The sequence below is a fragment of the Neopsephotus bourkii genome, unplaced genomic scaffold (assembly GCF_033783945.1).
Source record: "Neopsephotus bourkii isolate Nb327-2 ecotype Australia unplaced genomic scaffold, CSIRO-AGI_Nbou_v1 NB_1810, whole genome shotgun sequence".
Classification (NCBI taxonomy): Eukaryota; Metazoa; Chordata; class Aves; order Psittaciformes; family Psittacidae; genus Neopsephotus; species Neopsephotus bourkii.
Genome location: NW_026902283.1, coordinates 258,164 through 282,817, shown reverse-complemented (window position 1 = coordinate 282,817; position 24,654 = coordinate 258,164). Strand labels below are relative to the sequence as shown.

The window sequence follows — 24,654 nt, the reverse complement described above, 5'->3', positions numbered from 1 at the left end:
GGAGGTGATCCTGCCCCTCTACTCTGCTCTTGTGAGACCTCACTTGGAGTATTGTGTGCAGTTCTGGTGTCCTCAACATAAAAAAGTACATGGAACTGTTGGAACAAGTCCAGAGGAGGCCACGAGGATGATCAGGGGACTGGAGCACCTCCCATATGAAGACAGGATGAGAAAGTTGGGGCTGTTCAGCCTGGAGAAGAGAAGGCTGCATGGAGACCTCACAGTAGCCTTCCAGTATCTGAAGGGGGCCTATAGGGATGCTGGGGATGGACTCTTCATTAGGGACTGTAGTGATAGGACAAGAGGTAATGGGTTAAAACTTAAACAGGGGAAGTTTAGATTGGGTATAAGGAGGAAATTCTTTCCTGTTAGGTTGGTGAGGCACTGGAATAGGTTGCCCAAGGAGGTTGTGAATGCTCCATCCCTGGCAGTGTTCAAGACCAGGTTGGACGAGACCTTGGGGAATATGGTTTAGAGTGAGGTGTCCCTGCCCATGGCAGGGGGCTTGGAACTGGATGATCTTAAGGTTCTTTCCAACCCTAACTATTCCATGATTCTATTATATGATTTTAACATAAAGGGCAACTCCCCCTCCCCGGCTGCTGGGCCTGTCTTTTCTAAAAAGCCTGTAACCTTCCATTCCAACACTCCAGTCATGGAAGCCATGCCACCATGTTTCTGTGATGCCTATTATATCATACCCCCATAGACATGCACACATCTCTAATTCCTCTTGTTTGTTCCCCCTGATACGGGCATTTGTATAGAGGCATCTGAGCCAAGCTCCAAATGAAACCAGCTCATTGGCTGGAGGGGCTGGAATACCTCTGCATTGCTCCGAGCGTTTATTATAGATGCTGGCTGCTGACTGGGTGTGCTGGGATGGAATGATGCCCCCCTCCCCCAACACATATAGTTTAAAGCCTCCTTGACCAGTCTGGAGTACATTATACTATGTAATCAGAATCATACACCCAGGTCTGAAAAAGTTTAAAGAATGAATATAGATACTGTTTTGCATAGAAATGGATTAAAAAGAAAGAAATTCTTATTGGTTCCTGCTGGAAAAAATGATCAGCAGGTTTAGCCCAAAAGAAATGCAGCTTGTAGGAGTGCCACATCTATCCGACAGATAATCCCACAACAGCTTTTGAACCCATTAGTCAATTGTAAACAAATCTGACATAAGGGTTGTGACCTCAGGTATACTTTGTTCCTGAACAGTTCATAAAAATTGACAGCTAGATTGAGTAGAGAGGTAACAATGAGTGTCATTGCTACAGAGAAGCCTGCAGCTGCTTTGTTGCTTTGAAAAGAATTTATCTAGCCTAATTTCTGCAGACTAAATTGGTGGATTTTTATGGGATTTCAAAAGCAAATACAGAAAACAGATGTAAGTGCAATTTTAAAATGTAGGAAAACACCTATTAAAATTTTTTACTACCTAAACTAGCACTAGTTCTTTCAAATCAGGCTGTAAGGTCCACCAGGGTTTGTATGCTGTTGAGCACTCTGTTTTGGTGGACTGGTATGAATGCAAAAGGACACCTTTCCACATGTCTAGCAAACCTAAGCTGAAAACATATGTATCATAACAGGACAGAGATGCTAATGCCCATGGCTTAAATATCTGTACAAATCAATAATTTAGTCTGAATTCCCTACACTCTAAAATTTCTCCCCATACAATATTTCAAAAAAATCCAAAGGCAAGCAATTCAAAGCAGAGCAAAGCAGCCTAACCAGCTCTCTGAAGCTGCCTACTTCTACACCCTCCATTCATACCCTCTCTGCTGCATTTGGGTTGGATAGATTGCTCAAGAATATAAAACTGAGTAACATTTTCTCCATTATTATTCTAGTGAACTTTGGTTTAAAGCTATCAGTGTGCATATATATATATATTTATTCCATTTAGAAGTAGCTTTAGGCAGTTGAGTGGCCCTTGTGTGATCAGGCATTTTGCAGACCAAGGTCTCTAAGTCAATTACTGATAGGACACCTATGATTTTTGTATATGGGGCTCTAACAAGACATAAATAAATAAACAGTGAAAATTAAAATCAGAATATTCTCAGTAGATATTTGCACTCTAAACTCTATGGAGCCTCTTACATTTTCCAGAGAAAATAACCTATTTTCCTGCTTCTCACAGAAGATCAGTTCCTTAACACTTCAATTCCCTTTCTGTTTCTATTTGAGTTATTGGAGGTTGTTCTGAGGTCATGTTTATTCATGAGGGTTACTGCTTTTCAGACCTGAAAGGACTTTTTTTGACTTTCCAAGCTTTGGTTTTTTCCACACCCTAGAAGTTTGCCTAATCAAATATGCTTTATTTGATTTGTTTAATCAAATATATGTACACATACTAACTTCTTTCTATCAGTCTCAAATTGTTTTTATCTTTAGGTAATGATGGCTACAATAGTATTACTACAATCTTTTCTTAATCCTGAATGATCTCAGCAAAAAATACAGGCAAGTTAAATTTCTTACCTAGTTAGATTTTACTTAATTATTACAGGTGAGAAAGTATTAGGGTTTTTTAATGCTTACTGTATCCAAACAACATACATGCTATAAAGAGTCAGGTCAACAACTCTATGAGTTTTTCATACTCCTGCCTAAGATAATTATCCAGTTTATTATTTCAGTATATGAGCACTTTGGAAGTCTGTGACTGTACTATTGCCAACCTACTCAGTTATAAACTTGTGAAGTTCTGCACAGTGTTGTTCGGACTTGACTAGGTGACTGCATTTGAGCAAATTACTCCTGAGTCATGAGAAGGTCTAACTCACAAATTAACATGCCTGTGAAAAAACTGAATAGCATATAGAAAAGTTATTAGAGATTAAAACAGTAAGCAATTTGCCTGAAGATGTGATGCTCATAGAGAGCAAATGATGCTTGTTAGTTATGAGCCCTAATGTGTCACCTGGAAGTAGTACTGCTTTCTTTTGTTCAGGTGCTGACACTTGACACAGTTCAGAGGAAGGATCAAAGGCTCTGATAAGGATGCGCATGGTCAACAAACCAGTAAGAATTGCTCTGAGTTCACTGCTCTTCTCAGGAGTTAAAAGATGTTATGTTGAGCACCCTGAAATAAAAGTAAGTCTTTTCATATGCTGATCTGGAAACATTAGCTTGAAAATATTGTTGCAGCTAAAGGAAGATATAAGAGACTTTTTTTTGGTTCCAGATGGAAACACTTGGGTAACTGGGCAGTAGGAGCTGAGCAACTGATATACTTGGACACAGACAGGCTTTGCTTCAGTGCTTACGGCGACTGCCTGGAGCAGCAGTACTGGAAACTACTCCGTATGACCAGAAAGAAAGAAGTCAAGTGTCCAGAAGCAAGGATTTATGCATCTCATTTAACCCATGTGATTTTGCCTCTTTGATGAGGCCATTTATGTCAGCAGCAGAGGCCTCACTAATGGATTACGAAGGGATATAAAAAAAAGCCAATTCTATGGAGTCTTGTAAGGCCAAAAAATTCTTCCAAGTGCTGAATACCAGGACACCTTCATAACCACAGAGTAAGTGTGGATATAAAAAAAGCACTGGAATTATATACTTTATGTTTGCCCCAAAGGAATTTCATCTCTTGCTGCCTACACAGAACTCTTTTAAAGACTCTCCTGAAGTTCTGCACAGGTTGTTACTGAGATCTCTTCTAGAATCACATACCCAAGTTTGAGCATCTATAATTTATAATTGGCATTGAAAAACAGAGAAGGCACAAGAAAAATACATAAAAGCCTAAAATACATCGTGCGACAGAAGGCAAAGGAATTTAATCAACTTGATTTTTTAAAATCTATCAGAAAAAGGAATAACAAGATGCCATATCTTACATATGCAATTATGCTTCAAACTGAAAATAAGCCACAAATTCAAAGTGAAAACAATAACAATTTAAGTGTATTATCAATATGATAAACATTCCACCACTTATGGACTATATAGGTGGACTAGGACTGATTTTTTCAAAAATTGTTAATCTCATGGCATGTGCATTAATGGAGTAGGGATAAGACACTGAGTGCAAAGCCTATGGGAGGTTATTTATCAGTGTAACTATTACAGATCTGCTGCAGTTAGAAGTTAACAGAGAGATAGTACTAGCACTGACATGGCTGGATTAATTCACCACTTCATGGATAATAAAGCACATCCTTTTACACGGGCATTTCACTGAAGGCTAAGTAGGCTCAGCCTGCATTTTATTTCTCTGGAGACGCAGTTACATTCAAAAAATATCAAGGAAAGCTGACGATAACTGACTTTGATAGACCTAAAATTATTACAAAGAAACAGGGTATATTTACTTAATCTGACTGCTCAAGGAACCATGCCTTTCTTATACATTTCATTAATTACCAAATAAATTAATGAATGTTATTTAGAGAATCTTTTTTAACTTCTGGTTAGAGATTCATTATGAGTTACAGAACTGTAATACCCTCAGTAACCTGTTAATGACAAACACTATTTAATACTAGTTAAGTGCAATATTAATATTATTTCTTTTAAGTAAAAGGTCAAACCAATTTATAAAATGGCTTGATATGTGGCAAGTTAACCGATTTGTCTCACTGAAGTATTTTTACTTCAGTAGATCTTTAATCTTACCTATGTCAGGAGATAAAGGCTTATTCTGTAGAAGAAACGAAAAATGAAACTCAGAAAAAAAGATAAAGCAGAAGATAATGATCTAATATCTTCTCTTTTTGTTCCTGTACACACTTCACAGAACTAGAATAATGACTAATGTTACTGAACTGCTGATTTTGATCACGTTGAAACAGGCCACATGCAATAGAATAACCCCTGTGCTAGATGCTGTATTATGCACATATCCCCTTTCTTTCCAAGCATCATCTATAATACAGCTCAGTTTCTTGTTATGATTGATTTGAAATTATTTAAGTATTTTTGTTATGCAATTTGGTTAATTTCTGCAGCTACATCTTTGGAGTAACTGAGACTTAAAACTTTAAGAATATACAGATAAACTGGCAGCTAGCTCTAGATATTATTACCCTCTTGGAAATGTCTCTTAGGAGAATCAGATTTATTGTTCAAGCAACATCTGTAAACACAGCTTTTATGAAGATCTCTTGAAGATCATGGCAACTACTTTACTGACTTATCATAAAGTATTATGCCTATTAAAATAATTTAATTATCAATATGAATTCAGAAAGGCCACTGGAATAAATGGTACTCAAAATACTTGAGCTACAATCATCTGAATGTTTTAATATTTATATCCACCCCTAAACCAGTATATAAGAAGTGCCATCTTACAAGCCTATCTTCACTTTTATTTTGATTTTGTATTTAATAAACCATACATATTATTTATTCAGGCATTAAAGAGAATGGTGTGAGCAGTATACCTAAGCTGGCAAATGAAACTTCACACCAAAAATGAATATGCAGACTAGAGCATCCATGCACAGCTATGAGTGTCAGCACACCCAACAAGTAAATATTAATAATCATTCATCTTTATTGTAACCAGTATTTCATAGAGGAGGAAAATTCTGAAGACACCTGCAGAAACTTCTGTGAATCTCCTTGAGCCTTGATGCAATGCCTAAATAACAGAAGGTTGAGTCGGCCCTTCTGGTGTGAATTCCATGCAGATAAAACATTTTCTTTTTTAACAATTTTTTTTTTAAAGAATTTATGGAAAAAAAAAAGGAGAGTATTGTACCTCCTTTTCATATTACAGATCTCCTTTGTATTATGGAAACTGCAGTGATGTAGAATTGGGAGTAACACATGCATTAAGCATACTGCTGAGGTTTACAAACATATGTGAACTGGAGGGTTAAATTATAGTCCTGAAGAAATAAACAAGCTCCAAGCACAAAGACTACCTTGTTAGCTAGATCAAAGTGTTTGCTATCTACAGCTGGAGTTCTTTGTGGTACAACAAGAGTACAACTGCTCTCTAGTACAACTTAGTAGTTGTTCTGGTACATGGTAAAAAATGAAAGCCCTGTCAATTCACGTGAATCAATAAAGTGTTTATGTTGAAATATTAATGTTATACCCGTAAAAACAGCATATATTTTAACAAAGAGATCAGCAGAACTGAAATAACAGACAATTGTGTGCATTCATTTTTCCATTTACTTACAGGCTTCACGTAAATGTATATGCTATTACTGAGTTAGGGAAAGTATTCAGAATGTCTGTAAAAGAATGTCTGGAACAGTGATGCTGTATTTTGGCAGCTTTGCATAAATATAGTCCATCAACACATCTGAAATTTTTCTTGTGATTCAGCATAAATCTGAAGCAAATTACAGTGATGCATGACACAATCTGAGTTACCAGCATACAAAAAGCCTTTTAGTACAGAACACCTACTCTTGTCATTAATATAGGTTCCTTCCCCAGCACTGTACAACACAAAGCAGAGAAAGCAACATTGGAAGAGTGCTGGTCAGAAAGGGAGGTCCACTGCTGTTTTGAACAGCACTTATGAACTGTTTACATTGCCACATCTGGAACACACCTTTGTAAATAACATTGGTCTACAGATGACAAGTTTCCTACCGAAGCCTCATTGCTCCTGGGATTTGCCAGCACCAAGTTACAGTTCTGTCTGCTCATACAGTCTACACCAATTGCATAGATTTGTTAACTACCAGCTATCAAAAGTTCAATATGATGAGTCACATATTGTTTCTGGCTGTTAGATATGGTTATAGAAGACTTACTACTGTTTTGGACAGAAAACTGAGTTTGCTGAACTGAACTCTCACAGTTTTGCTGTTTTGTGTTGTTTTTTTTTTTTCAAAAATGTCTTTAAATAAATTTTACACTAATTCCTTACTAGTATTACGTAAACATGGTACTTTCAGTCATTAACTGTGGTGGCTACACAATCACTCAGATTTTATTAACACAGTAATAACACATATTACCAACATAAGCTGGGGCAGAAGTGAGAAAGTTCTTGCCTTTTATTCATCAGATAAGAGAGAATTTAGTTAAGAACCATCACAACTATGACTCCACGAAGGCATTTAACCCAGATGAATTAACTCTGCCCCTGTATTCACCTGGACGCACATGACAGTATGCCCAACCCTGACCCTTCAGGAGGGCATCTTTGGAATGTAACATCCCTCTGTTGGACGGGGTTCCTACAAGTGTCCTTTTCACTGTGCTGGGACATTCCTCCCGCTCACCCCCAAATCAAGATACAAATAGAACATCCTGGATTTATGAATTTGCAAGTACCCTGTTTCCACAATTGGGGCACAGTTTGTGACATATTACAGTAAAAGGATCCACCTAGTAAGATGAACTGCTTTAGAATAAGTTTAAAATTGGGAACCTAAAATTGTATTTAGACAAAATCATTTTCCCAGTTTTGAAGTTTCCATATCTGGATCGAACAGCTGGGTGATCATCTTGCTCAGAACAATCAGGCCACCTATTTAAAGTGTCCAGACTGAGTTTCTTAAACTCAGTTTAATTATTTATTACATAATAGACTCAATCTCTAAGCAGTTTTTAAAGTACATCATAACTTATACTGAAGGAAAATAAAGACAAGGGTTTCAAAGAAGAATATGTCTGAGAAGCCGAGGGGAAAGGTAATCACATTTAATCACTGTTGCTCAATTTTTTAAACCTAGTAAAATCAGTATTGAATAACCCCATCAGAATAAAATCTTTGAATTCACTTCTCACACAGTTCTGGGATGACTTGAAAAAAATCATATAGTTTCCTTAAGATGCAAACTAACAGATCACTGAAATACACAGTGTATTTTCGGATAGAAAAACCCCACCAAAATGATGGGAGATTTTCAATTACTACAAATTTGCAAGAAGTCCAAATATTTTTGATTTCCTATAAAACTTCTAATACCTTTCCAAATATTTTCTTTTGAAAAGAGGAGCAGAAAAAGCTGAAAAGAAAAAAAAAAAATAAGGTTAGGACTCTAGGAGTCATCAACTAAAACAAAAGAAGCAAGATATTTTTCTCCACTTTGATTACACAGGTACTCTGACTCAGTAAAATTTGCAGTTTCCAATCCATCTGCAGTAGATATTGCAATGAAAAATTAAAACAATAAACAACCAAAATACAAAAGTGTTTCAGATGTCTTCATTTAGTGATAGAGGGGAAAAAAAGGCCTTTTTCCTTCTTCTTTATGTGCAACCTTTGGAAATTAACACTGAAATTTGATCCTGTGTTATTAAAAAAAAAATAAATCCATGTGGATCTGCTGTAACAAAAGGCAATCCAACTGTTTTATATATTGTTTTTCTGACAAATAATGTCTAGATGCTTGATTTAAGCTATCTTTCCTCAACTCTAATTTTGATGGTATTTTATCAGAAATTATGTCAGAAATTATGGTTCTGTAATGGCAGCTTTCAGGAATAAGCACTACATTCTTCCCCTGGTATTGAGTCAGCTAAATCCAAAGTCATCCAAAATGTGCAAAAGCCTGCTTTCCTCAAATTTATTCATTAGAAGCCTCAGACTGAAAGTGCTGAACATGGATGGCCTCAAAGGGGTCAGCTGTCAGTACACTGATACATAAATAAATCCTCTTTCCAGATACTTCATTTAAGCTACTGCTACTCAAATCTTTTCTGTCTGATAAACAGAGCAGAAATTATTGCTTATTTTTATTTTTTTTCCTTTCACAGAGAGAAAACTGCATTCACTGAACAAGTATTACAATACTCTATTTTATGCAAGACATGAATTTTCTGTGTTGTATAAGCAGTATGTTGCATCGTACTTCATTTTCCCCAGAAGTTATTTATGAAGACAGTAAGCCCATTTTAAATTTTAGGGTGGCAACATTTCTGAAGAGTCTTTTACAAAAGCACTGAGGAGTCTGAATAATGATTTCTGAAGATTTCTATCTTTTCTCCCTGCTATAGTGTAATACTGCAGTGTTTCCTTCTAGTGAAGTCTCTCACAAAGCTTCCCAGAAACCGAGTATGAAAATCTCTTTCCCCCTCTCACCCTCCATAAGTGAGTTTAAAGCTTTTCTTTGGAATGACAGCATGCTAAAATAGAAAGATTGAGAGGAACATCTGCTATTTCCCATTTCTCTGCCTGGATTATAAAAGTAAGATGCAACTATTAATGTCTGTGTAATGTACTCACCAACAGAAAGATTTAAGAATTACTCTGCTACAGTCTGTAACTAACTAAAAACAGCACTATTAGCAAAAGAAAGAAACCTCAAAGAAATTGGTAACTGTGTAAGAAAGAACATAACAATAAAAAAATCCCAGGCCATTTACTCCTGTCCACCACTTCTCAAACACCATTCCCTTTTCAATAACTTACTTAAAATATAAACCTTATGAAAGGTCTAGACTGTCCACAAATTAAAGCTTTCTGAATGTTAAGCAGCAGACTGATGACAAGATCTTTTGACAAGCCCTGCCAGCTGTCCCTTCTCTTGTACAGAAACCTCTTCACCTAGCAATGGGCTAGGCATATGTGGTACCTCTTTAGCTGACATGAAGTTGTTATACACAGTTTTATTTACATAACACACACTACCCTGATAATTCTTATGCCTTGAGTTTATGTTTAAAGAACATGTTGCTACAATACTAGACTTTTGGATTAAAAAAAATCAAAATAATAGCAATGTTAGGTTTTCTTTTCTAGTTGCTTTGCTGATGAAATTTTCTTAGCAAAGGAAACAAGCACTTGACTGCATATGGGCAGGAATTCAATTCAAATTTGTCTCATCTTTGTTTAAAGGGACTATAACCCTGTGGATGACATAGAAGTGGCAGAAAAAGTTTTGCAAAGAATGAGCTGGATGAGGAGATAAGAAAACCTTTCTTTTGCCCAGCATTTTAACAGGCAATATTTAGGAGGTAGACTTAGACTTGCCTTTCTTAGAACATCTTGGACAGCAATCTTCCAGAGGAAGCTTCAATGCCAGTTACTAAACTGCAGTCAGTTGCTTTTAATGTTACTTTCACACTTGCCAATATCCAGAAAATCTCTTTGTGTTCTCATTTTCACCTACAATTTATTCTTTAGAAAAAATGTCTTGCTAAGCAGACAATGTGCTTTAAACCTTGTGAATTCATTGTACTGTAAAAGAAACTTTATTATAGTATTTCATATTGCATCAACTCCAGAAACTGAAGCTACTCCAACATATTCTGCTGTAATTGAAGAATTCCAATTTCTTGGTAATTTTTATGTGGTGAACACTTTTCATCTGTGTTCATCTTCAAATAGAGGTCCAACTAAATATCTTCCTTCCCATTTTGCTTATCATAGAATCACAGAATCATAGAATAGTTAGGGTTGGAAAGCACCTTAAGATCATCAAGTTCCAACCCCCCTGCCATGGACAGGGACACCTCACTTATATGTACAAATAAATAAAATAACTCTTCCTTACAAAAAGAAGAAAAATACTTTGGTAAATAGAATCATAGAACGGTTTGGGCAGGGGTGCCTCACATTAGACCACATCACCGAAGACCTCTGTCCAACCCGGCTTTGAACACTGCCATGGATGCAGCATTCACCACTTCTCTGGGCAACCCATTCCAGTGCCTCACCACTCTCAAAGTAAAGAACTGCCTCCTTATATCTAGCCTGAACTTCCCCTGTTGAAGTTCAAACCCATTACCCCTTGTCCTATCACTACAGTCCCTGATGAAAAGTCCCTCCCCAGCATCCTTGTAGGCCCCCTTCAGATACAGATTTTCCTCCACTCTCTCAGCTGTCTTCATACAGGAGGTGCTCCAGCCTCCACAGCTCCTTGCAGTCCTCTTCTGCACTTGTTCCAACAGTCCCATGTCCTTTTTATGTTGAGGACACCAGAACTGTACGCAATACTCCAGGTGAGGTCTCATGAAAGCAGAGTAGAGGGGCAGGATCACCTCCTTCGACCTCCTGGTCATGCTCCTTTTGATGGTTGAGTTTCTTCCTTTGACCCTAACCCACAAGCTCTCTGTTGGCCCACCACCCATCCCCATACAGAGTTCCATACAGAGTTCCATACACTCCAGCCAGTCATTGACATAAATAGCTACACCCGCTCCCCATCTGCCCGGCCTGTCTTTCCTAAAGAGCCTATAACCTTCCATTCCAACACTCCAGTCACAGGAGCCATGCCACCACATTTCTGTGATGCCAGTGATGTCATACCCCTCTAGACGCACATTCATCTCTAATTCATCTTATTTATTCCCCATACTATTGGCGAATACTATAGCAGCATCTGAGCCGAGCTCCAAATAAAGCTAACTCATCGGCTGGAGCGGCTGAAGCAGCTCTTCCTACACGCTGAGGTCTGCGCTGTAGCCTCCCCTTTCATCAACTCCGCCTGGGTGCCGACGATGACACCGCCGGGGCAGCCAGGGCAGAGCTGCCAGAGCGGGACCCAGCCCCGCGCCGTGAGCTCACCATCCCGCCCGCTCCCCTGCCTCTCCCCCTGCTCCATCGGCCGCCGTCCCCGGGCGGCGGTGACCCTCTATGAGTCAGCGGCTGCGTCAGCAGCACTGCCGGCTCCCGAGCAAGGCCTGACGAGGCCTTGGGACTGCCCCTGCTGGCTCTGGCAGTCCACAGGCGAGGCTGGTGGACGCTGTGTCTTTGCAACGCTCCGGTGCTGAAGGCGCCTCTCGGGAGCTTCTCACCTCGGCAAGTCAATCAAATGATAGTGAATAATAAAAGATCACCTATGAAAAGGTTAGAAAAACCTCAGTGGACAAATTAAGCCTTAAAATAGAGGCAATCTCTATGAATTTCTGTAGAAATCTCCATCAGATTTTGCTGAAGCTGTCATTCAGGTTGGTTAGCTCAGACTGCGCAGCGTTCAGGGGATCACTTACTGGTCTCCCTAAGACTTACAGAAAATTATGGTCAACTCGAACATGTCTGGAACACAATTTTCTAATTAAGAATAAAGAAAGCAACAAATGGTCAAGCACAGCTGTAGTGTCTGGACATCAACAAATGCTAAAAAAAGAGTAAGAAGGAAATGCTCACACATAATTTTATCATTCCAACAAAATACAGCTGATAGAAAATAACAAATAAAATTCGAAAACAATGCCTCTACTTCTGCCTGCAACACTGAGCACACTGAAACAGAGAATTAAATAATTTTGATATTCAATTAACCAATTAGCCAGTATTTGCGGAATTCACTAGTCAAACAGAACCAGTAGACAAATAAAGACTATGATAAAAAAATAATGGAATAATGGCAAAAGCTTCACACGGGGTTTTTTTTTGGTGGTGGTGTTGTTACTGAGCTTACACGGAATATGCTGCTTGAGCCAATACTTTTTAGGCTCAATAAAAAAAATAAAATCAAACTTAGATGCTAATACAACCTCTTACAGGAAGAATCCACATTTTCATAGCTACAAAGAAGAGACAATGTCTATTGGGATTCTTTACTAATTCCAAAAGCTTGCTGAGCCCTATCTTTCAGGACCCAAGAGGATATGAAAAAGTTAATAGGACAGAATTAATTTCTTTTAATGAAAACCTGAAATATAACAAAAAAGAGACTACAGTAAACAAAACAATTTAATTCCATCAAATATACATAAATTTATAAAAGGCACAAAGTTGTCTGTAATTACAATACATTTTGAAGTGACTGTACTTTTAGCACTTTGGTAAACAATAGCATGAAATCTATGTCCCATTAAAGTCACCTGGACAGGTCTAGGATTTTGTGCTGCAGAATTACATGCCTGATTTATTTTAGTAGTATAGCATGTACTCATTTAGAACTACTACACAGAGACGTTATATTTATAAATGTGCAGGTTGTAGCTAATAATTTGTTACATAAACAGAGGCACGGAGTAAGTCTGAGCAGTTATTTATCTTTCAACAAAGTAAGATTACCATAAAATATTATTTGTGATACTCAGATGCAGGCAAGATTCTTGTTTAAGGGTTAAAATCTGAATTTATAGAAGTCAATACACTGCTCTATACTTCACCCATCTCACTGAACTTAGTTATAATACTCACATCTGACAATGGTAGCCAACATAGAAAACAATTCATCATCAGTAGACAAAGCATCTCAAAAATATCACTGCTGACAGCCTGAAAGTCTTTGTAAGACTCTTCTACCCTAAGAATGTAAAAAAGAGAAATTTGGAAATTTGTAAAAATATAAACAAAATTGGAACACACAGCTTTTTCATGTGAAGACCAGTTCAAAATGTACACAAGGAGAAAAGTAAAATTGGATGCAAAATGAGCTGAAAATTATTCTGATATCAGAATATATGCCCTCTTTTTGAAAAATTCAATAGACTGCTAATACTGCACATTACTATTAACATGTCAGTAAAAGATGATTTTATTTTTAATTATTTGTACTGACAGAAAGGATACTAAAACCCTGCTTTGCACCTAGTAAAACAGCAGGGGGAAGAAAGGAGAAACTATTGAAATAATCTTACTAGACTTCAGCAGAGGACATATCTCACACAATGGCATACCACATAATTCAGTACTCTCAAGTGAGGTCTTGGAAGCTTTCTGATGTTAGCTACTAATTTTAATTTCCTTAATGTGGACAGCATCCTATGTCCCAGTTCATCAGAATGGAATAAGTCTTTTATAATGAGGAAACGTAACAGGCAAAACCAAAAAGACCCAATACAGCAAAGCACATGAAGCAAACCAATGCCACTTAGTTTGATTGTGCTGGGTTGGTTGTCTCCTTAATGTAAGTTTGTAGATGACAAACTGTGTTTGGTTTTAGATGTATTATTTATGTCATTTCTTCAGGCAAAAGCAGGGCATGTTTGGAGCAACAAAGCTCGCTTTTGTATTGTTCAAAGACAAGCCTACCTCAAAAAGAATAAAACCTGCTAGATTACATATTTTCATTTTATGGGTTTCACAGTACATTCGATGGGGGCTAGGACGTTTAGTCTTAAAGGATGCAAGCTGAAGCCCTCAAGCAGAAGATCCACATAAAGCCTTTGTGAAGGGTAGAAACAGCACAAAGAGTGCACAGAACAAATCCAAATCCTCTAGCACCCCACATGTTGTTAATAAAAAGTTCTTAGCCCTCATTCTGCAGATAAACATTTGTAAGTTATAAAATTTTAACTGGTGCAGTCAACCTGAAAGAAAAACTCAGTGATGCGAACTCTGACCTTCTTAAGCCTGAGTGCAGTCTTGGCTCTGAAGTCCATCACTGTCAACTAGTCACTTAACCATGGATCATTTAATGGATACACAGGGTATGAAATGGCAATGAAACCAACTCAGCTGGAAACTGGAGATGCTGCTGGAAAGAATATGCTAAGAAAAGCATGAAGATGTGTAAACAACCATCAGTGAGAGAAATAAGAAAATTTCTTCATAGTAGTATGTTACGTGGCTGTGCTTTGCATCTGTGGCCAGAACAGTGCTGGTAACAGACTACTGTTTGGTTTATTGCTGAACAGTGCTTGCACAGTGCTAATGCTTCCTTCACTTCTGACACAGCAAGTAGTCCGGGGTTGGGCTGGAGGCTGGGACTGGGTATCGCTGAGACAGCTGCGCTATACTATTGGATGTCACACTCAGCAATAAATTCTCAGGGAGATGAGGGGGAAGGTGGGAGGTTTGTGGTTATCACATTTTTCTGTGCAAGCACCCATTACTGGTTGCAACTGTGCAAGCAACTGTGGCCCTGCTTCCCAAGAAGCAGCTGGACGTCTGCCTGCTGACAGGAAGAACTGAATAAATACCTATTTTGCTTTGCTTGTGCACATAGCTTTTACTTTCCCTATTAAACTGTCACTATCTCAATCCATAAGTCTTCTTGCCTTCTTCCTGCCATTCCCCAACACTGTAAAAGACTGGATGAGTGTTTAGCTGCTGGCTGGGGTCAGCCCACCACAGCCCTGAGGGTACTGAGCAGATATTGCTAAATAAGTGCTTAACTGTTCTTCCAAAGACTGTATCTTTTTAGGAATAAGGAGGCATGCAGATCACAACATAATTTTATTTAAAATAGGAAAAAGAAAATAATTAAACAAAACCCAAGCCACCTGTTGCACAACTGTGGAGGCTAATCACACAAAGAATATGAGAAAGCATTATAAATTTTGCTCTGTGTACTTAAGTAGATAATCTATACAGTTTTTAATAGTTCTTCAGTCTGCAATCACAGTGCATTCACACTGCTCCTTACATTACTGTATGTGAACTTTGAGTTTCAACAGATATTTTTTAAATACCGGAAGAGACCAATTCCTATTAAGCGCTTTAAAATATTATTTAAAAAGATCTTGTAAGTAGCCCAAACCTATAATAAAATGTAATAAAATCCAGTTAGATCTTACTACTACAATTTTCATACAAAACATTATACTAGTATATAAGCCACCCTCAGTGCAGTTCTTCATTCAGTAGCATAAGCATAACCATCCACCTTTAAAAACAATAAGGCCATCGATCTTTTCAGGTGAGTCCAGAGGAGACCATGAAGATGATCAGAGGTCTGGAACCCTAGGAAGACAGGCTGAGCACTGGGCTTGTTCAGCCTGGAGAAGGGAAGGCTCCAGGGAGACCTTCGAGTCTCCATAGTCCTCCATATTCCATAGCAGCCTAACAGTACCTAAAGGGGGGCTACAAGAAAGCTGGAGAGGGACTTTTAATAAGGGCAGGTAGTGACAGGACTAGAGGGAATGGCTTTAAACTGGAAGAGGGTACATATGCAGACTAGATATTAGGAAGAACTTGTTACTGTGATGGCGGTGAGACATTGGAACAGGGTGCCCAGATGCCCCATCCCTGGAAGTATTCAAGGACAGGCTGGATGAAGCTTTCAGCAAACTGGTCTTAGTCTGAAGTGTCCCTGCCCGTGGCAGTGAGGTTGGAACTGGATGATCTTTAAGGTATCTTCCAACCCAACCTATTCCATGATTCTATGAAATGATGCTGTACCTTACACAAGTGCTTAGAAGGAATGCATTCTGAATTAGTCACTTAACTATGGTGACTAATTCACCATTATGCCAGAATTAGCTTACAGGTAGGGGAACAGACACTATTGAAGGACAGTTAACAAAAAGAAAAAAAAAATTTTTTTTTTTTTTTCAGCAGAAGCCGTGTTATATGGCAAAGGGAAGAATGACGCATCTTTTTTTTTACAACTTCAGGTTTTGCATCCCAAATACTATTCTGTATGCTTGGGCTGTACTCCTATTAGACAAGCAATAGCTACTCATAGTTTCATGCTACAAAATCACCACCCTGGTGTGCTGTAGCATATACAGCCACTTTGACCTAACAAAGCAGACATGCAAGACCTTATTACACCTTCAGACTGCAGGGCACCATCTGGGGCTCTGACCCACCACCAAGTGATTTGCAAGATGGACACAACTAGAATGTTCTGGGGGGAGGGAGCTCTATGCAGAGTGACAAGAACAGGGCCTCCAGGCTTCAGGTCAGAGGATGATTCCTTGGCCCTCTTTCAGCAATTAAAAATGTACTCAGTATGCCTACGTGCCTGATGTAGATCTATTTGAACTAGTGCAGGGTGGAAATATGATCTGCAGTGGCTAAAAGACCTTATAATAAAAAAAAAAAAACAGAATCAAAAGACTCTCTGGATCACTGAGCCCTGTATTCTAAAATTACCGGTAGTAAGACAGGAGTTCCACTGACTGCCTTCTCCACAGCCACAGATCCTAAAGCCCATTCCAGCATCCTGACAGTTTTTTATTTGTACTGAAAGGAGAAAGCAAAAATGACAACCAAGTAAACTAAAAGGAAGGAAATCAATGGCAGATAATATTGGCAAACTATGAATTTGTCCAGATGTCTGTACTAAACACCTGTGTCACCAGTTTGGTCTCTCTGAAAAATTTCTTCCTGGCTAGTCATTTAGGTTACTGCAAAGATGACCTATCAATGCAGAATCTAAGAAATTAATATGAAAGCATCTGGCCTACCTGTAGGAGGAGTAAATTTCCACTAACTGGTGACTTTCTAAGCGAGTATGTGTTCTACAATTAAAAACTCAAATCCAATGTATATTAAAAAAAAACAAAAACAAAAAACCAACCACAACAACAACAAAAAAACACCCCAAACAAAAAAACCCTTTCCTACCTCTGCTAGGGTCCTTTTCTTTGAAAAGTATGAACCTCAGACATTGCCTTAGGCAAAAGGTTTCTTTATGACTTTGTTTTTATCTTTCACAAAAGAACATTTAATTTTCTGTGTTTACAAGAGATGCATGTCTGAATGATACACTTCTCTAGGTCCATATTTTTAAAATCATAATCTTCCAGAAGTTTGAGGTACACATGCTACAAAAATAAGATGCTGGTATTTTATTTTTCTCCTTACACTCATTTACAGAACACACACCACCATTCAGCTCTTACCTTGTACCGAATGAGATTACAGGTCAAGATCCTGAACTTTATAATGGAAAAAACATGCAACTATTGATTTCATGAAATGTGTACACATTATAATTATATATATATATATACATAATTTACATATGGTAATCTACTGTAGTTCCTGGCAATAGAGCTGGAATCCAAAGGTTAATATGATTCTTGAAACAACTATAATCTAACTTATTTAAATAAAAAAACTGGAAAGATTTTTATAAGTTCTTAAGATACTTTGGTCAAAAATCAAGCAAAGTTGTCAGAGAACACAACAATTACCTCTGCTCTCCCAGGCTTGAGCACAGCCATTTTAACATAGCAAGCCAAATGTATGTTAGTAACAGAAACTGTTTCTACACAGTTACTAAAATGTGTGAATCTGTTTTACCCACCTTGATAAAGGTTATTTGCCACTTAAAACTTCAAACAAAACTTATTTCAAAGCAATCTGCAACAGTTATTCAGCAAACAGCTCATCTTTTAAAACTTGAAATCTATTACCTGAACTACAGCCTTTTAAGTAGTTTTGATTTTTACAAAAGACTCTTCACAGAATTTTTGTCAAGTATATATTTTTAGTTTCAAATTATGCCCTGTTTTCAAGCACACTGATTTATGCATACTCAACATTAAATATTCTCTAATATCTTTAAAATGCAGATACCACAGTAATAAGCATCTATCATATTTTGTAACTAATAAAGACTATTTAACCTGCCAAATTAAATTAATAATTCAGACTGTTCCATAATATACCTATCAATCCAGCAGCTTTTAACCTGAAAAAATTACTTCATAAGATTATTATCTTTCAAATAAGAGATGACTTTTGTTTTCCACCAGGCATATATTTGCATATACACATATATATTTATATACATATATTAAAAAAAATCTTACAATTGAATAGGATGGTCATGTAAGAAAACAAGAACACCCCAAATGCGCTGCAAAACAAGCATACCTTCGCTCATTAAAATTAACCTTTTGTAACACTGTAATGTTGGAAATACCTTGTGAAAAATCACTGGCCACTGTCTGCTAACATTCTGATACAGACTAATCTTGCATTCTGTGCGAGCAACTACCTGTTTCTGGGATGTCTCTTCACATTGTGATTAACTGTCATCAGTTCAAAGACAACTGCTTCTTTGCACAGCAATTTATATCTAGCGGGTCTCCTAGACAGATCCAGAATCACATTAAAGCTGATCCTAAGCTTTCAGCATCAGTTAGATAAATGAGCAGCCTAGTCACTTCATCCATTGTGAAGAAATATATTTAGCATATCAGAGATACTTCTGCATGATAAATCCAGAAATAGGAGTGTATGGTGAAGACACCTGAGTGACCCTGCCTGGATTCATGGTGATTCATGCAGGAGAAGCTCATGGTCCTGCATCATGCTCCTTCTTGATGGTGTAAACTGCAGGATCAGCTTGTATGTAGCTCTTAGTGCATTCCACTTACTGTCCTGTGATGATGGAGATGACAGCAAAGAAACTCAGAACACTTGCAAAATTCATCTTGCTCCCCAAGACAGGCTTATTGGACACAAGTTCAGCACTGGCCAGGAGAGGTCCAAAATGATTAATGTGCAACAACTGAAGTGCCTTTTCAACATGGTTGGAGAATCCTTTTTACTTGGGTTTTTTATAAACTCCATCTCCTGAAATACCCCAGAATTTCTAGTGCTCCAGATGAAGTACCTATGGTGTAATTCTTCAGTTCAGATGATACTCATCTCTCTTGTTGGCTGTTCTTACCAAACATTTCATTACCAAAAGTAAACTGCATGCCCTTGAGACAGGGATTATTGAGTTACCTATGGTGAAAAGCATCTAACACTTTCGAACTTCTCTGAAACAAATAAAGATGCTAGGATAATGTATCTCCTAAACCCTTCATTGAAAATGCTGCATATCACTTCTACAGAAAAACTACACACTAAAAACGTTGCTTATAAACCAAATGGTTAAGTGTGAATTTAGCAATATTTAAAATAAATGGCATAACAGTTTTTATGGGTAACTCTTACAGTTCCTATGCTCTTAAGCATCATCACTGTGTATATCTGTTTACTAAGTTCTGTAAAGACAGAAAAAAAAAGGATTTTTCCTTCTCAGTGTTCAAGGCCAGGTTGGGCAGGGCTTTGAACTACCTGTTCTAGTGAAAGGTGTCCCTGCCCATGGCAGAGGGCTTGGAACTAGATGGTCTTTGAAGTCCCTTCCAACCACCCATGTCCAGTCAGGCCACATTTAGCACAGAAGTAAGGAGCTGAACATGAGAGTGAAAATCTGCCTTTCCTAGAACCAGCTGAGGACTAACTTCAACCTCAGGGTGTATCTTCAAACTTTGGTCATCCTGTATTATCAGCACACAGTTCATCCAGCACAGTTACTGGATAGGATGTTCCTATTCTTTGCTTTTGCAATACTGGGTGGAAACTAAAAACACCACATAGTTTTCATTGAAGTTTTGCTATATGATACCATGCCTGTTTTTTTAACACAAGAATATGCTGAGTGCCTTGTGGAAAAATGGCTGTCAAAAACTAGATGAGCAAGCTTTTCTTAGTGCCTAAGAAGTGCTCTGTAAAGATCACTGTGAAATACTTTTCATTTCAGAAGTGGAACATACAGCTGGAACAGATGTCTCACATTACCCATTTAGAATTAAACAAATATATATTTGTAATAATATCGCTTACAAACTTCCTTGCATAAATAGTATCACATAGCTACTGAAGCTGAACAGTGCTTAATTAAATAAGAATCAGTAGATGCTTCTTTCCATGGTACTGGTCTGCTGCTGAAAAAGTATTCCTTCTCAAAAAAGAAACCAACCCTAAATGAGGTAATTTGTGTAACAGCATGAAAATGCCATAGAGCCAAAATACAAACTTCGTGACTATAATGCAAAGCAAGATACCATTGTATGTGCTAGGTTAGAATAAGCAATGATCTAAGTATAGATTATTAAATATATTAAATATGTAAGGCTACAAAATTTCCAAAGCAGATACATAAGTCCATCTTAAAAATTCATGAAGTTAAAAGACAGATTGTTTTTATATTCACATTACAGAGTCAGGGTATCAATACAGTGTGACTATGTACTAGCCCTCAACTTAATTCCATTCACAGCAAATCAGTTTCAGATAATGTCTCACACATTTATTTCCACTGACAATAACTACACTGTTATAGCCATCACAAGAAACATCCATCAAGTGAAGATGATTTGCTGATAAGAAACAGTATGACTGCAAACAAACAGAACTCTAACATCAGCACATTTTCTAGGAGCATTGTTAGAATATGAAACTAATAATTAGCAAAAATACTAAGTATAAAGTCCTTTCATGTTACAGCTCAGCTGACCTGTCAGCTAACATTTCTTTACCTCCAACTGCACAGTTCCAACTATACTCTCATGCTGGCTGCAACAACCTGCTGACCCAGCATGAGCTGATGTGTCAGAAGAATCATTAGAGTTTTTGCCTTTTTTTTTTTTTTTTTTTTGATTCTCTGAATTGGAGCACTGTGTAGTCAGATGAGACAAGAGAAGCAGACACTTGTGGCGAGAATTGTATGTGGATTCCTTTTCACCCGCTATAACATGAAACGACTGCCCACATTGCCTACTCACACTACCATTTACAGTAAAAGATAATTAGATACTCGCGTATTTTGGCACTGCCATGTGTTTCTGACTGCGAGGGTATTTTGTGAACAAACAGTTGTGGAAACTGCCCAGAAAGTCATTCATAAAACCATGTTGCAATAGTGTATCACTGGTGTGGTGAGTCAAGAACCTTCCCTGCTGATATTCCCTGGCAAAAGCATAATTCCTGAAAAGTTCTAGTTCAGTCACAAATCCACCATTCTAGTCCACCATTCTGACTGGCCAGCATTCTTCAGACAGCCTAAACAAAGTCGCTAACAGGGGCCCTGCGGAAGGGCACATGATTCAGGATAGTACAAGTATCATACTTTTTGCTGTCTTGTGCCAAAAATCTACCTTGATTAGCAAGCTTGTCACAACGACCACCCTGTAAAGTAGCAGATACCTTGAACTGCTAGTGAGCTTCCACAAGCTCCAGCGAGCTTCTTCGCATAGCAGATGCATCTTGCACTAGCAGGCTCTAAATCAGAAAAGGTGAGCTGTTTGCATTAATAAGTTTGCCGTTCAGCAGAGGTTTTTGCTGAAACACAATTTTGACAAAGCACTGTGGTTTTTTGACTACATTTGACACTAAAGAAAAAAAAAATCATAAAACCAAAAAAGTTCAACATTATTGCTGTACACTAAAGAGGAGGTTCCTTAGAGAAATTCTCAAGATCATAGGAATATACAGAGGATGTTCTTGAAATGGCCGCTATTTGCTTTTTACTACTGTCTTAACTTTCCTCTTTTTTAGAAACAGAGCAAAGTGAGTAAAGATGTTCTCCATTCTGAGTTTAACATACCCTCACATGTTCCTGGCCTCTTTCTTAAACATCCAAATACAAGTGTGAATTGAGAGTCACTACTCTTTGTATCTATTTTCTACTTCTTAGATTTCACTTATGTGTATGTAAGAAGTTAATGCCTCTGGAGAGCCTGTTCCGCTTCATCCCACTCCCCTTTATAGTCCAGCTTCAAAACAAAGAAGAGTAGAATCAGGGAAAGTACATGCATTTGCACTCCAGCTCCACTATCTTTTCTTCTTCTTCCACCTCCAACTGCAATCCTATCCAACAGAACAGGAGCATGACAAGAGACAGCTGAAGAAAAGACACCCTTATTTCCTCTCCTTTCTTAGGCTAAGTGGTCTCACTCTTGAACTCAAGATTCAGTTTGTCAGTGAACTTCCAGCTAGCTCTGTGCCAGCTCTCTTCCTTCTCCACATACTAAGGACCCCTTACAAACCAGTACCTGGGGCACAAAGTAGCGCAGAAGGTAACGTGAGCTACATTCACGCCATAGTTTACTAGTCGAGGGTTCCTACAGCAGATGTGTCAATACCTCTGGCACTAAAATGTACCATTTTAGTGCACATTTCATACTAATTGCTATGAAAATACTAAGAAACATCTTTTTACAGTATCCACTTTGAGATGTAAGAACTGTTTTCTTCCACTGTGCTCAATATCCATCCCACTTTCTGCCTGATTTTCATGAAGAATTACATGTGTAATTGAACTCTACCTGCAAGAAATGATAATAAAAAGCATACTACATGCAAATATACAGCAAGCCCATTTTCACAAAACATGCACACCCGTATTTGAAAAATGACAGAACACTGATGGAGGACAAGTAGGAAAAAACCTTGCCTGAAAGCACAAATAAGAAATTGAATGTAAGATGATGAGAAAATGCACATTAGACTTCAAAACAGCAATCATATTTGTCCAAAGCCTCCTGATATGGTACCATCTATAGTGCACAGAAAGGCAAAAAGAGACAAACTGCTGCCAAGAGGACAGAGAGATTAGGTAGAGAAACTTAGATAAACAAATACTATGAATCTCATCTAACCAGATCACTGGATTTGTTGAGATTCAAAATGATGAACAAAATCTGTGTTAGAAGCAAGAAAAAAACCTATCTTTGTAGCTGAAGGTGGTATAGATAGTGGTACAGATAAAATGAAACAGAAGTCATATAATGTACTGGCAGAGCCAGAATTCAGTAAGATTTTCCACTGCTTCCCAAGACAGGTTTTAGAAAAGTTCAATCTAGAGCACATGCAGACAAAGCTGAGAGCCCATCTCAGCACTCTGGCTGAACAACCACCTGCTACTATGGCTCTCCATTAAGAAGTGAGATTATATTTTAGTACTAGTGGATCAATTTAATCCCAGGACATCCTCACCACATTCTGTCCCCACTGTGATGGGTTGCATATTGTACTTTTCAGTGTATGTCTCCAAAATTCCATACTGCTCACACACCAGTATAAAAATAGTTTCAGTATACTGCTACATTCAATGCTACATCTACAATTAAGCCAAAGGGAGCTGGGATACTTTTAGAACAAAAGAAATGCAAAAGGCAGACAACCATGCAGTGGTTAATACTGTTCTAAATACGGTTATATTGCATAGATTAAGTTTTCAATCCAGAAAGATTCATCTTGTAGTAATTCTGATGCATTATTTAAATCCTCCTAAACCAGTTTACTATTAGAAACCAGATTGGTCTGCTGTGCTGTGCTGCAAAGGGCAACAACATATTGCCACAGTAACTACAAAAATGGTGTTCTGCTTTTCAGTTTAGTAGTTCCCCATAGAAGAGATTGGATCATCAAGAAAAAAATCTATTTCTGTTCAGTGTTTTTCCTAATGCACAAAACCAAATTTGAGTTTGCTAGTATACCAAAATCAGTATTCCTCTTTACTGTAATATAATTAACATTCTCAGTTCAGTCTGGATTTTGGACCCACATCAAGGGGAGTACTACTTAAAGTATAAGCTGTGGACATACTGTTTCTGGATGTGCCAATGGTGGCAGGTCTTCTACCATGGGGCTTGGCTGCTACAGCATTTTTTTTACAACTGGTATTTTTTAACTTTTGCAAAGTTCATTTAAAGCATTTCGCACATTTGAGACTTTTTACCTACCTTCCTAAAGTTTTCTAAATATTAGTAGTTACTGAAAGATAAAACACCATAAATTGTGGCTGAAATGAACAAAAAGGGTAAAAAAATACCAAGAAAACACACAAACCAAAGAACATAGGTTTGTTTCCATATGAATGACTGGCATCCAGTTTTTATCTTTTTTTTTCCCCCCAGAATTTTAGGTGTAATGTTTCATTCTAATCACATGCATAATTATTTTTAGCAACAAACCTTCTGCTATATCAGACTGCAAAACAGTCAAAATGCTCCAAAATCACCTGTTCTTTCCAATTCAGGGAGCCCACTGATGTAACATTCCACATTGCATGGTTTCTTTCACTGTTTAATGTTTTTCTTCCTTCACCATGTCTGCAGTCAAGCTCTTTTTCATATTTTAATGAATGTTCTTTGCTCTATTTCTTATGAATTAAATTGTTTTCTAGGACTTATTTTCTTAACCTGTGGAGATTGCTTTGCATGAAAACTAACGTGACAAGAATAATAGTGGAGTAAGCATACAGTTGGAGTTTTGTTTTTCCAGTAAAGCGCATTTCAGAGTTGCACTGTAATTCTAGCTCTCCTGTTCCTGAGACATACTAATTTAAATCTGCAAAT

At 37.7% G+C, this 24,654-nt stretch overlaps 1 protein-coding gene and 1 long non-coding RNA gene across 4 annotated transcripts in view; one reads left to right on the top strand and one right to left on the bottom strand.

Moving 5' to 3' along the window:
- RNF180 (ring finger protein 180) overlaps positions 1 to 24,654 on the bottom strand; it is a 71,226-nt gene that overhangs the window by 28,948 nt on the left and 17,624 nt on the right. The gene's annotated exons all lie outside the window — the stretch shown is intronic.
- LOC133206562 (uncharacterized) lies at positions 2,977 to 6,732 on the top strand. Its single transcript, XR_009723806.1, has 3 exons — positions 2,977 to 3,111; positions 3,203 to 3,542; positions 6,408 to 6,732. It is a non-coding gene; the product is annotated as an uncharacterized LOC133206562 (long non-coding RNA).